Source organism: Schistocerca cancellata, chromosome 6, assembly GCF_023864275.1.
Source record: "Schistocerca cancellata isolate TAMUIC-IGC-003103 chromosome 6, iqSchCanc2.1, whole genome shotgun sequence".
NCBI classification, from domain to species: Eukaryota; Metazoa; Arthropoda; class Insecta; order Orthoptera; family Acrididae; genus Schistocerca; species Schistocerca cancellata.
In genome coordinates this window covers 516,255,448-516,270,324 of record NC_064631.1, presented here as the reverse complement: position 1 = coordinate 516,270,324, position 14,877 = coordinate 516,255,448, and the positions used below count along the sequence as shown (strand labels likewise).

General features: G+C 39.9%; 1 protein-coding gene across 1 annotated transcript in view; it reads left to right on the top strand.

The window, feature by feature from the left end:
* LOC126088408 (uncharacterized) overlaps nt 1-14,877 on the top strand; it is a 1,096,577-nt gene that overhangs the window by 966,620 nt on the left and 115,080 nt on the right. The gene's annotated exons all lie outside the window — the stretch shown is intronic.

Here is a 14,877-nt window from a genome sequence, read left to right as displayed (position 1 = left end):
ATTTTCTTCCATGTATGACATCCAAAGAAAAGAAATTGTATTCGTTTTGTTAGTACATTTGAAAGGTTATCAATAATATTTTACGCTTCAAAAACTATTATCAGTTGTCCACCAAGCATTTTACAGTTTTATTAAATGAATTTGATATGTATCTACAAAAATCAAAGTAAATTTCACTAAAGTCATTGGCAGTGTGAAGTATAAGTAAGACTGGAAAATCATTTGAAAGTTATCTCATAAGCTTACAAACTAACTTCCACTGGCCTTCCAGTGTAGTAATAATGGATGTACACCAAGTAAAGCTGAGAGCCATCTTGTTCACAAGTGGCATTTTACTTCAAGGAAGTCTCAATCAACTTATTCTATTTTTTAAAAATCTTCCATTACAGCACAGTGAGAAAAATGAGTGTAAATTTCAAAAAATTACGTTCTGTATGTCATAGGATAAGAAACTTATGGCACATCTGATCCAGCTATCCCCTGTGTGTGCATAAGTATTTCCCTTGATCAGATATGGTACCTAATCTGTCATATTTGTCAATAAAGAATAGTTATGTGCAAAATTAGCATTTATGTTGTCTGCACTTATCACAGATATAGTGCGAAAAAATAATTTGTATTTTCCAATTGCCTTTTTGAATAGGCTGACACTAGCCATCACCAGACTTATTACAGTTTTCATAAAAACCTGTGAACGTATTATGAAACCATTTTTGCTGTAAAATGTTGTATCACTAATAGAAAGAGTCCTACAATTCTCCAGTTAGAAGCATCACCCTGAAAGCACTAACATAAATTGTCTGCATTTAGACCATCTACTGGATTCTGAATAACATATGTCTTCAGCACATCATAACTAGAGATGACATTTTGTTTCTAGTTAGACGAATGCTTGGAGCTCTACGTGAATCAACATAAACAATTTTATGCGGTTTTACAATAAAGTCTACACTGTTATAAGACTAATTAAGTTTTTCAGTGTAATATCTCAAGGCTAGTGCAGCTGCAAGAATTTTCAGTCTAATGTTTTTCTCATTTGTTATTCAGATTTATGATATTAACGTTTGCCGATGGTGCTTACCTTGAAAATAACATGAACAAACCTTTCCTCTCACCCACCACCAACGATCAGTTGAGCCAACCATCATAACCGTATCAAACCCAATACAAGTATGCACAAAAGTTTTTCCCACTCTCCTGTCCTATTCCACACGAGGCAGGTATAAATGCATTTTAAGATAATTTGCATTTTCGATTGTATTTGCTTCGTATATCGCTAGTTAACAAAGCATCATTTTGAATTTCCCACTGACTTTTATACTTCTGGAGTCGTTTCGCCTTTTGTACTATCGTATCTTTTTGGTGTATTTTTTCAGTGTAATGTATTTCCGATCTTTTTCATCAGTTTCACAATAAAAATTATGTTTTGCAGGTGTATAAGGAGTACTAAATTTACTAAATTTGTTTTTGATTCAATATTAAATAAAGCTGTATAAACAGATAGTCGAGCTTTATTGCACTCAATCTGAGTCAAACAAAACAAACTGAAACACACGACACAAGCCTTCGCCATGCTGCAGTGGTGCCAAAATTGTTAGATCGCTAAGGTTGGCGATAGCAGCCATGTTGCAAGGACACGACATGCTACAATCAGGGCTGATATGTAAAGAGCAGTAATTCGAAGGCCGTCGATTAACTTTTCGTGAAATAACGCTCCACAGAGAGATGGTTTCTTACCTTACTCATTCTAGCTGACTCAAACAAGGCACTTGCTGGTTGCAAAAGACATGAAATTAACGGACTGTCACTCCATTATTGACATTTGAAGTTTGGTTGTGTTCGAAAACGAGTTCTCAGTTCATGGTTCAGTAATTCAGATGATCTGTTATGAAGAAAGTTACGATTAACATTTGTGGCCCTTTAATGCTTTACGTAAAATGAACCCAAGAAAAAATCTGACTTTATAAAATAAAGTATTTTCAGGTACTTAATTGTTTGATAAAGCACAGAGAATAATTGACCTAAGTAAAGTTCAGTACTTCATTATGAACGATTGGCAGTCCTGATCATACCCCACAAATCATTTAACCTGCCGTCGTATTCCATCTTCTGGGCGAAACGACCTGCTTTCTTCTCAATTTAGACCACATATAACGTTGGGGAATTACTGAACGCGATTAGTATTCTAACCAAGATGTGAAACCTCCCTATAAATCAACGTCACGTAGGATGCTTGCCGTGACTTACATAAAGAAATCGTTTTCTATTATGAATGTATGTGACTTGTTGTATAGTTTAAATCCGTGGTATATATGTGTGTGATGGTATGATAGAAAGTAAGATGTACTGATTTTGTTCATAATAAGACAAAGATATTTTATTATTTTAGTTTATGACCCTAGTTGGTTATCTAACTGTACTAGGTATCTCGTAGGTAATTTGTATTGTTGAGGTAAGATACAGGCGAGTAATGTATTTTCATTATTCGTGATGATCATGTGCGTGCAACGCTCATCAGTTGCACTGTGTTTCATTTGTAAACAGTACGCTATCGTTTCCAAGATGGATGCGCTTGTGCTCTGTGTTCCTTCTTCAATTTCCACGAATGTACGCAGTGCGGAGTTTGCATATGACTGATGGCATTGCCAATACAAAAGCCATGATTATCCGCATCCAACTTTTGAACATGTACCAAGATAGTTGTTAGGAGCCTTAAACCAAGAGGTATAGCCTTAAGTTATAATTTGGTCTGGTTTGATTGTTCATTTCCGTTAGGTTTGTTTCCCTGCATTGAGTTTTTGTTACCTAAGCACATAACTCACCATGCTTGCGGTATGATCGGAATGTTTCTACCGTCAAGCTTGTGTAGGGGGGCGTGATGTTTACTGTGACAGATACACATTACATCTCACGTCATAGGGCGTGCATATGCTAATTGTAAGTTAATTGTGTAGACAGTGCAAACAGCATAAAGCGTATCTTATTTGGACGACGCTTTGTGTGATCTGTGGATTGAGGATTTTGTAGAAGTACACATTTGGCTCTGAACTCGCGAACACGTTCAAAGGGGACGTGTTTAATCACTTGCCATGTAACTGATATGCGTGATTCCGCGTGCCGCACAGACTGCTAAACCTTAACAATGTTAATGAAAGTGTTATGTGTTGGGTGCTCTGCGAATTGGCTACAGTGTGTGTACCCAGTCGGGTATGATACTAGCCAGAAAGTGACTGCGAGAGGCGAGACTCAAATCGCGTGAAGTAATTAAAAATGGCATTATGATGCTTTGAACTATCTACGTTCCATGGGGGTAGCCAAACACCTAGATAACATTAACGTTCCCGAAACACACTGCAGATATATTTGCAAGGCTCTAAGAGCGTGTTGTTCGATATATATTCGCCCTATAGTGACATTAGCAGGATGAATTGCCATGCCTTTAGGCTCTCCATGTTTTGCCGCAGTTAATATTCTTCATTTCTGCTGCTACCTCTTGTGACTGTGTTTCTGCATAAATACCTAACACCAGTGGCAATGCATCTCATAGAAAAAATAAAAAAACAGTAGATCTGTCATGATGAAATGTTAATTCTTACTTGAACGATCTGCTGCATGTATGAAAAGGTGAGCCACGTTTGCTAAAGCTGGACCACCTTCAAATTGTCAGCGCCAACCACCACTCCGTGTTGCTCTTGTGAAGCTGTCCTGCCTACTCGACGTCAACCACCATGTGCTCTGATGATACCACGATGCCGGATATCGTTGAGTTGTGGGAGTTTGGAGAGTATTTCCTCACAGCTATAGCGCTAATTCCAGGACGAAGAAGATGTCCTCCCACCACATGAAATAAACTGAGCACAGTTACCTGGCAGTGTCAAGAAACCAAGAATAAATGCTGTACACTTATTGTTAATATCGAATCAAAGACTGACAAAGTAAATAATACCCATGCAATGCTAAATTTCAGCAACAAAACTGGAAGAAAATGTAAAAGAATGTACTTCCAAACCAGAACGCACCTTATGGAAGATGAATGCGTGTACGTGTATTTACCTTTGTGTACACTTATATAACGGGTATGTTACTCTATGCGTCAGTCTGAAAAATTTCATTGTTTATATACCCTGTGCTATAACTATACAGCCCTGTTATCTGTATATAAGTGTATCCAAAGACTCATCTTGCATAACTTAACTAATCTGTAACAATGATCAAGAAAGAAGGAAAAAGGGAAAGAGAGAGAGAGAGAGAGAGAATAGAAATTCAGATTATTTAGTGTACTGTAACGAAATAGCTGTCAGAAATCTTTAGTGCAATCTGCAATGTAAATATTCGTGTAATATAACATTTCTTTCCTTCCAAGTATTCGCGTAGTTTTCATAACACGTGCTATGTATCTACTCCAATAAATATTCGCAAATATGAAGTCCTGAACCTCCAAAACCTTACGAAAACCCTAAATCAGCCAAATACATCTCATTATGTATCCAAACCAACATGTAACCCACCAAAATTATTGTGGTACTTGCAATCTACTATTCAAAAACTCTGTAATTTTCGATCGAAGATACCTCAAATAATTATCATTGATTGAAAGAATTTTAAAGTATTTACAGAAGATTATTCGGTGTGGAAACAAAAAATAAAAATTTAACGTTTGTTACCGAATGCAATGTGTAAATAAACTCACAGAGAAGTCCACTCTCAGCTTATCTTAGCAGTTCGTTATCTTTGTAAAGGAATGCGAATAATGTTATTAAACATTTTTGTATGTAGGATAAAACGCTACTGTCAGCATAATTTGACCCTACCTTGGCGGCAGTGTAAAAGCTCAGTTTCATTTTAGCGCCTCAGGCGTAGATAAAAGGCATTTTCCTTACGATATAGATTAAGTACGTTGCCCTTTAGAGTTTTTAGCAAGGCAGCTAATTGCATTTTTACTCCCTGGATTGTCATCCCCTCTGCGGAAATGCAGACAATATCAAAGATTAGTTCTGCCTCAATAGTCGAATAAGCTAGAAGCCTTTTCGGAAATCTCCTATTTGTGGGTTTAACCACAACTTTATGAAAGCATAGTTTAGTGAAATTTTACTGATGAATATGAAGTATTAGCCACAATCATATTGTAATGTAGTAGCTGCATGTTAGAAGCTAATATCGGCAGCATTGAAAAATAAAGAACAAGGTGCGAAAATCTCCCTTTCGTCACTGAACAATAGCTACTAATCCTTTAGAAAGTTCTTAAGTTAAGTCCCAGTCAGCGGCAGAAGATCAGAAGTAAAATAATTGCCTTCATATCTCGTATGTGGTATCCGAAAAGACGAGACAGTGGCTAACTTGAATTTACGACCTTTGAGCATCATATATAAGAAAAATATCGGGGTATGAAAACTTGTAATAATTTAGCTGTTTCATCTGATTGTTTCTGGCGTGCCTTGTAGACTTAAATAACATTCTGGTGAATTAAACACACATTGAGGTGTATTTTCATGATTTGGGATTTTGTAAAGTTTTGGAGATTCAGGACTTTATATTTGCGAACATTTAGTTCAGTAACTACATTGCACGTGTTCTGAAATTATGCAAACTTGACTGGAAAATTTATATTCCATTGTTAAAAATAACTCTCCTTTTATTTGCACATACTACCGTTGACTACATTTAAACATGCTTCCTTGGATTTGGCTGTCATTATTAATGTTTCATGATTAAGTAGTTTTTCTGTATATTCACAAACTCGTATAATGTGGCTTTCTTCGATTACAGGATCTTTTGTAAAACATTTTCCGTTTTTACTAAGTAAAACAGCAAGGGATGTACGTTAAGGACTGCGAACAACCCATACGTTGAAACGTACGAGGTAACACCATTTACCGTCGAGCATTTGGCTGACCTGCTTACAGGAATAGCTCGTTCCACTTATTTGTCTGAAGGGACCAGGTAGGGAAGCAATAGATGGGCAACTGAAAGAGACTCTACTGAATTTGGTGCCAGCAAGTCAGTAGACTATAACATTCCTTCGTTTACGTTCTTCATGTAGTTCCTTTAAACTGTAAGTTAATCAGTAGTGGCAATTCTTCCTTAGACAAACTTGGCTTTGGCAACATATGTTACATTAATGGGATACTCTTTTTCTTAAAATAATTAAAGATGGAATAATGATCATCTTTGCACCATTTGCAGACATTGAACTGTTATATTGGCATGGCATGTTGACACAGTGCCTCAGTCAAATATGGCCTCCAAGCATTTTTTTCATTTCAGTCAACAAACCTACTGCGTAGGCATCGTAAAACAAATCTCAATATACTGCGATGAGTTATTTTACCTTACCACTCTACAGAGTTTATTTGGACAGAATGCTCGCTATTTCTATAACAGAAGCTTTCGAAATGTGATCACCATCATTGAGTTAGAAACTGCATGCGGATCACATTTCCGCAAGCTTCTCGAAGCGGTGACAAATTTTCTCTTCGGTGACAGTATATGATACGAACTGTAGCATAAGTCCGTCATCCGAAATTCTGAACTACTTTGTAATTTGGCTTTAAATATGTATCCAGGTGTTGTAGCTGTGGTCTCTGATATATTTTCAAGCAGTATTTTACGTTACTAGCCTTGTGTAAAGCGCTGGAGAGAGCTGACAGATACTAACATACGAATAAGTTACACATATTACAAGAAAATGTGTCTCAGAAAGCGCTGAGACTACAGATGAGGCCTACCGTGGTCGGGAGTGCTCTTATTAATCATTTATCCACCGTTTGCGTGCCTTCCATTTGTCTGAGTACCGTATCACGAAACCTACCCGTAAATTACGCGAGTACCGTGTAACAACAGTGGGGAGACGGAAGAATAAAATATCATACAGAGAAATCATGGAGTTTTGTGTAGTTTTGCATTCAAAGTGCAATGAGCACAACACCTTCTTATTTGTGCTGTTCCAGGACTTCATATGAGTGGCGTTAAAGGTTACAATACACTTCTTAATCTGTGTTTTCTATTACGTTTCTCGCACCTTTTGAAAAATTTCATTCTAAGGTGAAATATCAAGATTTCGCAAATACAATTTTCATATTCCAGAAATTGAATACGAACATCTGTGGAACTTGAGGGGTATTAAAATATTCAGAGGTACTGAAAACTTATCGACAAATCGAAAATTTATTTATGCGTATAGTCTGTACGTGGATGGATGTGTCTAATTCTGGGATGCTAAATTCAGATGTCTACTAAGTTTTCCCTGTCATGTCAAATGTTTCAGATGCCAAATAATAAGGAAATTGCAATATTTTCGTTTAAGTATGTGATGAACATTAATACAATAAAAAAAACACATACAACACGAAAATTACTCGAACGCTTAAAAAAACATCAAAACAATCATTATATTATAAACGAGTTACGTATACCATGAAAAGAGTCATCACAATTCGCAATGTTAACATATTTCAAAGTTTAATGTCAATTCATTTGAAAAAAATGTGATTAGAAGGCTTTTTTTCCTTTTTCTGTAAGCTGTCTTGGCTGTGTCTCTAAACAAAAACCAACAATACTCAATCATCATTGAAGGGTTCCACCGATCATAATACCAAAGTTCTATGGTAAGAACGTCTTGGATCGCTAACAGCTTAAAGGCAAAACGTTAAGGTGAGAATGTAAAGAAGTGTATCTTTAGTGACACTATATACTCCAATTATTTGTCTGTCACTACAGAAATATAGCTCCGTTTACTTCTTTTGTTTTAAGTGAAGATCAAGCGTGTAACTCGACATTCGTAATTCTATCATCAACTTTCTGAATTGTTATCCGATAGACACACTTATGCAAACTTTTTAATTGCCATAAGGAAGATGTGTGAACCACGTGGCCATCCTAACACATTTACAAGAACAACTTTTAATACAAACTGATATCAAACCCCACCTCTGGTAAGGAATCTCACTTATGTAATTGATCTGCTACCTAGCTATTGTTTTTAAAACTAAAGGTAAGAAGAAATAGAAGAGAAAGAGAAAGTAGCTTCATGGCGAAATTCTTCATCTTGTTGTGGTCTTCAGTGGAAAGACGTGCCTGATCCAACTCTCCATACTTCTCTGTACTGTCAAGCCCCTCGTCACCGAATAACTACTGCAATATACACTCCTGGAAATTGAAATAAGAACACCGTGAATTCATTGTCCCAGGAAGGGGAAACTTTATTGACACATTCCTGGGGTCAGATACATCACATGATCACACTGACAGAACCACAGGCACATAGACACAGGCAACAGAGCATGCACAATGTCGGCACTAGTACAGTGTATATCCACCTTTCGCAGCAATGCAGGCTGCTATTCTCCCATGGAGACGATCGTAGAGATGCTGGATGTAGTCCTGTGGAACGGCTTGCCATGCCATTTCCACCTGGCGCCTCAGTTGGACCAGCGTTCGTGCTGGACGTGCAGACCGCGTGAGACGACGCTTCATCCAGTCCCAAACATGCTCAATGGGGGACAGATCCGGAGATCTTGCTGGCCAGGGTAGTTGACTTACACCTTCTAGAGCGCGTTGGGTGGCACGGGATGCATGCGGACGTGCATTGTCCTGTTGGAACAGCAAGTTCCCTTGCCGGTCTAGGAATGGTAGAACGATGGGTTCGATGACGGTTTGGATGTACTGTGCACTATTCAGTGTCCCCTCGACGATCACCAGTGGTGTACGGCCAGTGTAGGAGATCGCTCCCCACACCATGATGCCGGGTGTTGGCCCTGTGTGCCTCGGTCGTATGCAGTCCTGATTGTGGCGCTCACCTGCACGGCGCCAAACACGCATACGACCATCGCTGAAGACGACACGTCTCCATTCGCCCCTCCATTCACGCCTGTCGCGACACCACTGGAGGCGGGCTGCACGATGTTGGGGCGTGAGCGGAAGACGGCCTAACGGTGTGCGGGACCGTAGCCCAGCTTCATGGAGACGGTTGCGAATGGTCCTCGCCGATACCCCAGGAGCAACAGTGTCCCTAATTTGCTGGGAAGTGGCGGTGCGGTCCCCTACGGCACTGCGTAGGATCCTACGGTCTTGGTGTGCATCCGTGCGTCGCTGCGGTCCGGTCCCAGGTCGACGGGCACGTGCACCTTCCGCCGACCACTGGCGACAACATCGATGTACTGTGGAGACCTCACGCCCCACTTGTTGAGCAATTCGGCGGTACGTCCACCCAGCCTCCCGCATGCCCACTATACGCCCTCGTTTAAAGTCCGTCAACTGCACATACGGTTCACGTCCACGCTGTCGCGGAATGCTACCAGTGTTAAAGACCGCGATGGAGCTCCGTATGCCACGGCAAACTGGCTGACACTGACGGCGGCGGTGCACAAATGCTGCGCAGCTAGCGCCATTCGACGGCCAACACCGCGGTTCCTGGTGTGTCCGCTGTGCCGTGCGTGTGATCATTGCTTGTACAGCCCTCTCGCAGTGTCCGGAGCAAGTATGGTGGGTCTGACACACCGGTGTCAATGTGTTCTTTTTTCCATTTCCAGGAGTGTACATTCCTCTGAATCTGATTACTGTACTCATCTCCTGGTCTTCCTCTTGGATAATTATCTCCCACACTTCCTTCCTACACTAAATTGGTGATCCTATTACATCTCAGATTGTATGCTATCAACCGATCCCTTCTTCTAGTTAGGTTGTGACATAATTTTCTTTTCGATTCTCTGCTGCCCTCACTACTCCACCTCTCAAAGGTACCCATTCTGCTATTGTATTTCTTTCACCTGTTCTAGTCAACAGTTGCTTAATGTTTGCTCTGAAACTCTCAATAACCTTTGGTACTACGTTTTTGGAATTTCTTCAGTTTTAATCTACAGTTCACAACCAATAAATTGTGATCAATGTCCACATTGCCACTGTAAATGTCTTGGAATTTAAAATCTGGTTCCGAAACCTCTGTCTTGTTATTATATAAAAATCTGAAACCTTCTGGTGTCCTCAGGACTCTTCCAAGTATACAATCGTGTTTCGTGATTCTTAAGCGAAGTGTTAGCTATGAGTAAATTATACTTTGTGAAAAATTCCATCAGGCGGCATCCTCTTTCATTCCTTGCCTCCAGTCGAAATTTCCCAACTATTTTTCCTTTCTTCCTTTCCCTACTGTCGAATACTAGTCCCCCATCGCAATTAAATTTTCGTCTCTCTTAACTATCGGACTAATTTCTTTTATATCATCAATCATTTCTTCAGTCTCTTCATCGACTGCGGACATAGTTGGTATGGATACCTGTAGTTGTGTGGTGGGTGCGGGCTTCATGCCTATGATGGGTGCGATAATACGTTCAGTAAGCTGTTCATTGTAGCTTACTAGAGTTGCTATTTTCTTATTCTTTATTAAGCCCACTCATGCATTACCCCTATTAGATTTTGCATTTATAACTCTGTATTCACATGGCCAGAAGTTCTGTACCCCCACCACCAAACTTCGCTAATTCCCCTTGTATCTAACTTAACCTATCCCCTTCCCTTTTCAAATTTTCTAACCTACCTGCGTGATTAGCTGATCTAACATTCCATGCTCCGATCTGCACAACATCGGTTTGGTTTTTCCTGATTACGACATTCTCTTGAGCAGTCCCCGGCCAGAGATGTCAATGGGGAACTAATTTATCACCAGAACGTTTACTTAGAAAGGATACTATCATCATTTAAAAACACAGTAGATGCGTGCCTTCGGAAAAGGGCATGGGTGTAATTTTTCCTTGCATTTAGCCGTGCGCAGTACCAGCACAGCAAGGCCGTTTTGGTTGATGTTACAAGGCCAGATCAGTCAATCATCCAGACTGTTGCCCCTACAACTACTGAACAGGCTGCTGCCCCTCTTAAGGAACAACACGTTTGTCTGACCTGTCAACAGATACCGGTCAGGTGTGGTTGCACCCACTGTTTGGCTATCTGCTTCACTGAGGCACACAAGCCACCTCCCAAACATTAACGTCCTTGATTCACGTTTAGATATAAAAGTCTTAAATAATACCGCATTATAAGGCAGCAGCAAAACGTTTAAAGGAAACAGTATGTCACATAGAAGACGCAAAATGGTTCTTGATGAGCATTATTTTAACCTAGATTTCGATCATAAAGTGCGTTGTCCAGTGGCCGAGAGTGGCTTGTGGCTGCCACAGGACGCCCCGCGCCTGGTCGCACATGCGCAGTTTGAATTTGAACTGCGGTGCGCAGCTGTCTGTCTACAGCCGCAGCAGTGAACCGTTGAGCAGCGCTGCTATGGAAGCCCTACGACAGAGGCATTGTGCGATGATGTCTACCCAAAGAAATCTGCAATGACACACTCACCGGAAGTAATAATCTGAGAGTTAATCTCTTGAATCTTGAAGAAGTAATTGGGAGAATTAAAGATGCTGAAAACCTTGTCATCATGGGAGATATGAATGTCGTTGTTGGGGAAGGTAAAGAAGAGGATGTGGCAGGGAATTTTGGATTAGGATTAAGAAATGAAAGAGGGGATAAACTTGTAGAATTCTGCCAAAGAAGTAAACTTTGTATTACAAATACCTTCTTTAATCATCATCCAAGAAGAAGATATACTTGGAAAATGCCTGGTGACATTAACAGATATCAAATTGACTTCATATTAGTGAAGCAAAGATTTAAAAACCCAGTTAAGGACAGCAGATCATATCCAGGCTGTGATGTGGAAAGTGACCACATACTCGTTATGATGACGACTGAACTAAAATTCAAGAACATTACAAAAAGAAGTACATGTAAATGGGATTTGACAAACCTGAAAAACGAAAATACACTGAAACACTATCAACTAGAAACAGACAAGAAAACAAATACACAGGACTACAATGACATCCAGAGCAGCTGGGAAAAAATAAAAACTGGCATTTTAGAAGCAGCAGAAGAAGTAATATGAAAAGAATGGACAGAGAAAAGGAAGGAATGGATCACTAATTACCTACTAAATATGATAGAAGAAAGAAGGAAATTAAAAAATTCTGTGAAGAAGGAAGACCAAGAGAAATACAAGAGTCTGAAAAACAGAATCAACAGAGAGGCAAAACAAACAAGAGAAAAATACCTTGATGATCTCCGTATTTCAGTTGAGGACAACATGAGCAAGGGAAATATCGACAAGGCCTATAAATGTATGAGACATTGCTTTGGAGACAGAAGAAACAAGTGTAGGGCTGTGATGGATGAAAATGGCAATATGTTGGCTGACGATGATGAAGTTGCAAGAAGATGGAAACAATATATAGGAAAACTTCAGCGGACAAGACATGTCTGAAAACATCATGGAAGAAGAAACAGAAGTAGATTCACAAAACATAGGTGAACCTATATTAAAGGAAGAGTTTGAACTAGCTCTGAAAAAAATTGAAAAACAACAAATCGCCTGGTATAGACAATATCCCAGCCGAACTTCTGAAATCTGGAGGAGCAAAACTGAGTCAGGAGTTGTATAATGTTGTTTTCAACATGTACGAGCAGGGTAAAATTCCTACAGACTTTGAGGAAAACATTATGATCCCCATTCCAAACAAGGCAAATGCTACAAGATGTGAAAATTATAGGACGCTCAGCCTAGTTACGCACGCCTCTAAAATATTAACCTCAATTATCCTAAAACGCATAGAACAAAATGTCGAAGCTACACTCTCCGAAGACCAGTTTGGATTCCGGAAAGATAGAGGAACCAGGGAAGCAATATTTGCTCTAAAACTAATAATAGAGAAACGACTAGATAAGAACCTGAAAACATACATAGCTTTCGTAGATGTAGAGAAATCTTTTGATAATGTTAAATGGGATAAGATGTTTGAGGTACTCAAAAAAGTAGGAATAGACCATGAAGATAGAAAAATGATATGGAACCTGTACAAAAACGAGACAGCAGTTATCCGTGGACGTAAAAAACAAGAAGAGGTGTAGATACGGAAAGGTGTCCGACAAGGTTGCGCACTATCCCCTGTTATCTTTAACGTATACATTGAAGAGGCGCTGAAAAAAGTAAGGGAAAATTCACAGACAGGTGTAGTAATTCATGGCCAACGAATAGATACGATAAGATATGCCGATGATATAACTGTTCTGGCTGAAAGTGAAGAAGATCTTGTAGTCCTACTGAATAGAATGGGTAAAGTTATGAGTGAAGAATATAATATGAGAATTAATAAAGCAAAAACAAAAGTAATGGCATGCGACAAAGAAGATTAAGTGAAAGTCCAAGTTCATATAGGCAATGAACTGCTTGAACAAGTTGATAAATTTACTTATCTGCGCAGTAATATTACCAGGGATGGAAGGAGCAAGGCAGAAGTGAGAAGTAGAATAGCTCAAGCAAAGGCTACTTTTAACAAAAAGAAAAACATATTAACATCTAAGAGCATCAGCCTTGAAATCAGGAAAAGATTTTTGAAATCATATGTGTGGAGTGTGGCATGCTATGGATGTGAAACATGGACTCTCGGGACAGAGGAAGACAAGAAGCTAAATTCTTTTGAAATGTGGTGCTATAGACGCATGCTCAAAATAAAATGTATCGAAAAGGTCATAAACGAAGTGGTTCTGGAAAGAGCAAGTGAGAAGAGAAGCTTCTGGAGTTTCATTGATAAAAGAAGAGAGCAATTTACAGGCCATCTATTAAGACATAAAGGACTCCTGAACACAATCATAGAGGGATATGTCGAGGGAAAAAGACCAAGAGGAAGACCACGACTGAGGTACATGGATCAAATCGTGAAAGATGTGGGATGTAACACCTGTAAAGAAATGAAGAGAAAACCTGAAAGACGCACAGAATGGAGACAAGCTGCTATTGAAGCTGTTGCAAACCAATCCTTGGATTGACCACTACAGAAGAAGAAGAAGAAATCTCGCAACAGAGGGAAGTCCACTGGACCTGACGGGATACCAATTCGATTCTACACAGAGTACGTGAACGAACTTGCCCCCCTTCTAACAGCCGTGTACCGCAAGTCTCTAGAGGAACGGAAGGTTCCAAATGATAGGAAAAGAGCACAGGTAGTTCCAGTTTTCAAGAAGGGTCGTCGAGCAAATGCGCAAAACTATAGGCCTATACCTCTGACATCGATCTGTTGCAGAATTTTAGAACATGCTTTTTGCTCGCGTATCATGTCATTTCTGGAAAGCCGGCCGGAATGACCGAGCGGTTCTAGGCGCTACAGCCTGGAACCGCGTGACCGCTACGGTCACAGGTTCGAATCCTGCGTCGGGCATGGATGTGTGTGATGTCATTAGGTTAGTTAGGTTTACCTAGTTCTAAGTTCTAGGGTACTGATGACCTCAAAAGTTAAGTCCCATAGTGCTCAGAGCCATTGAACCAAAATAATAGATACAGGCCCCCAGGTAGATGCCATTTTCCTTGACTCCCGGAAGGCCTTCGGTACAGTTCCGCACTGTTGCCTGATAAGCAAAGTAAGAACCTACGGAATATCAGACCAGCTGTGTGGCTGGATTGAAGAGTTTTTAGCGGTGCAGGGAGTGGCAACTGACCCTTAACATAGACAAATGTGATGTATTGCGAATACATAGAAAGAAGGATCCTTTATTGTATGATTATATGATATCGGAACAAACACTGGTAGCAGTTACTTTTGTAAAATATCTGGGAGTATGTGTGGGGAACGAATGGAGTGGAACGATCATATATAATTAATTGTTGGTAAAGCAGGTGCCAGGCTGAGATTCATTGGGAGAGTCCTTAGAAAATGTAGTCCATCAACAAAGGAGGTGGCTTACAATTCACTCGTACAACTTATACTTGAGTATTGCTCATCAGTGTGGGATCCGTACCAGGTCGGGTTGGCGGAGGGGATAGAGAAGATCCAAAGAAGAGCGGCGTGT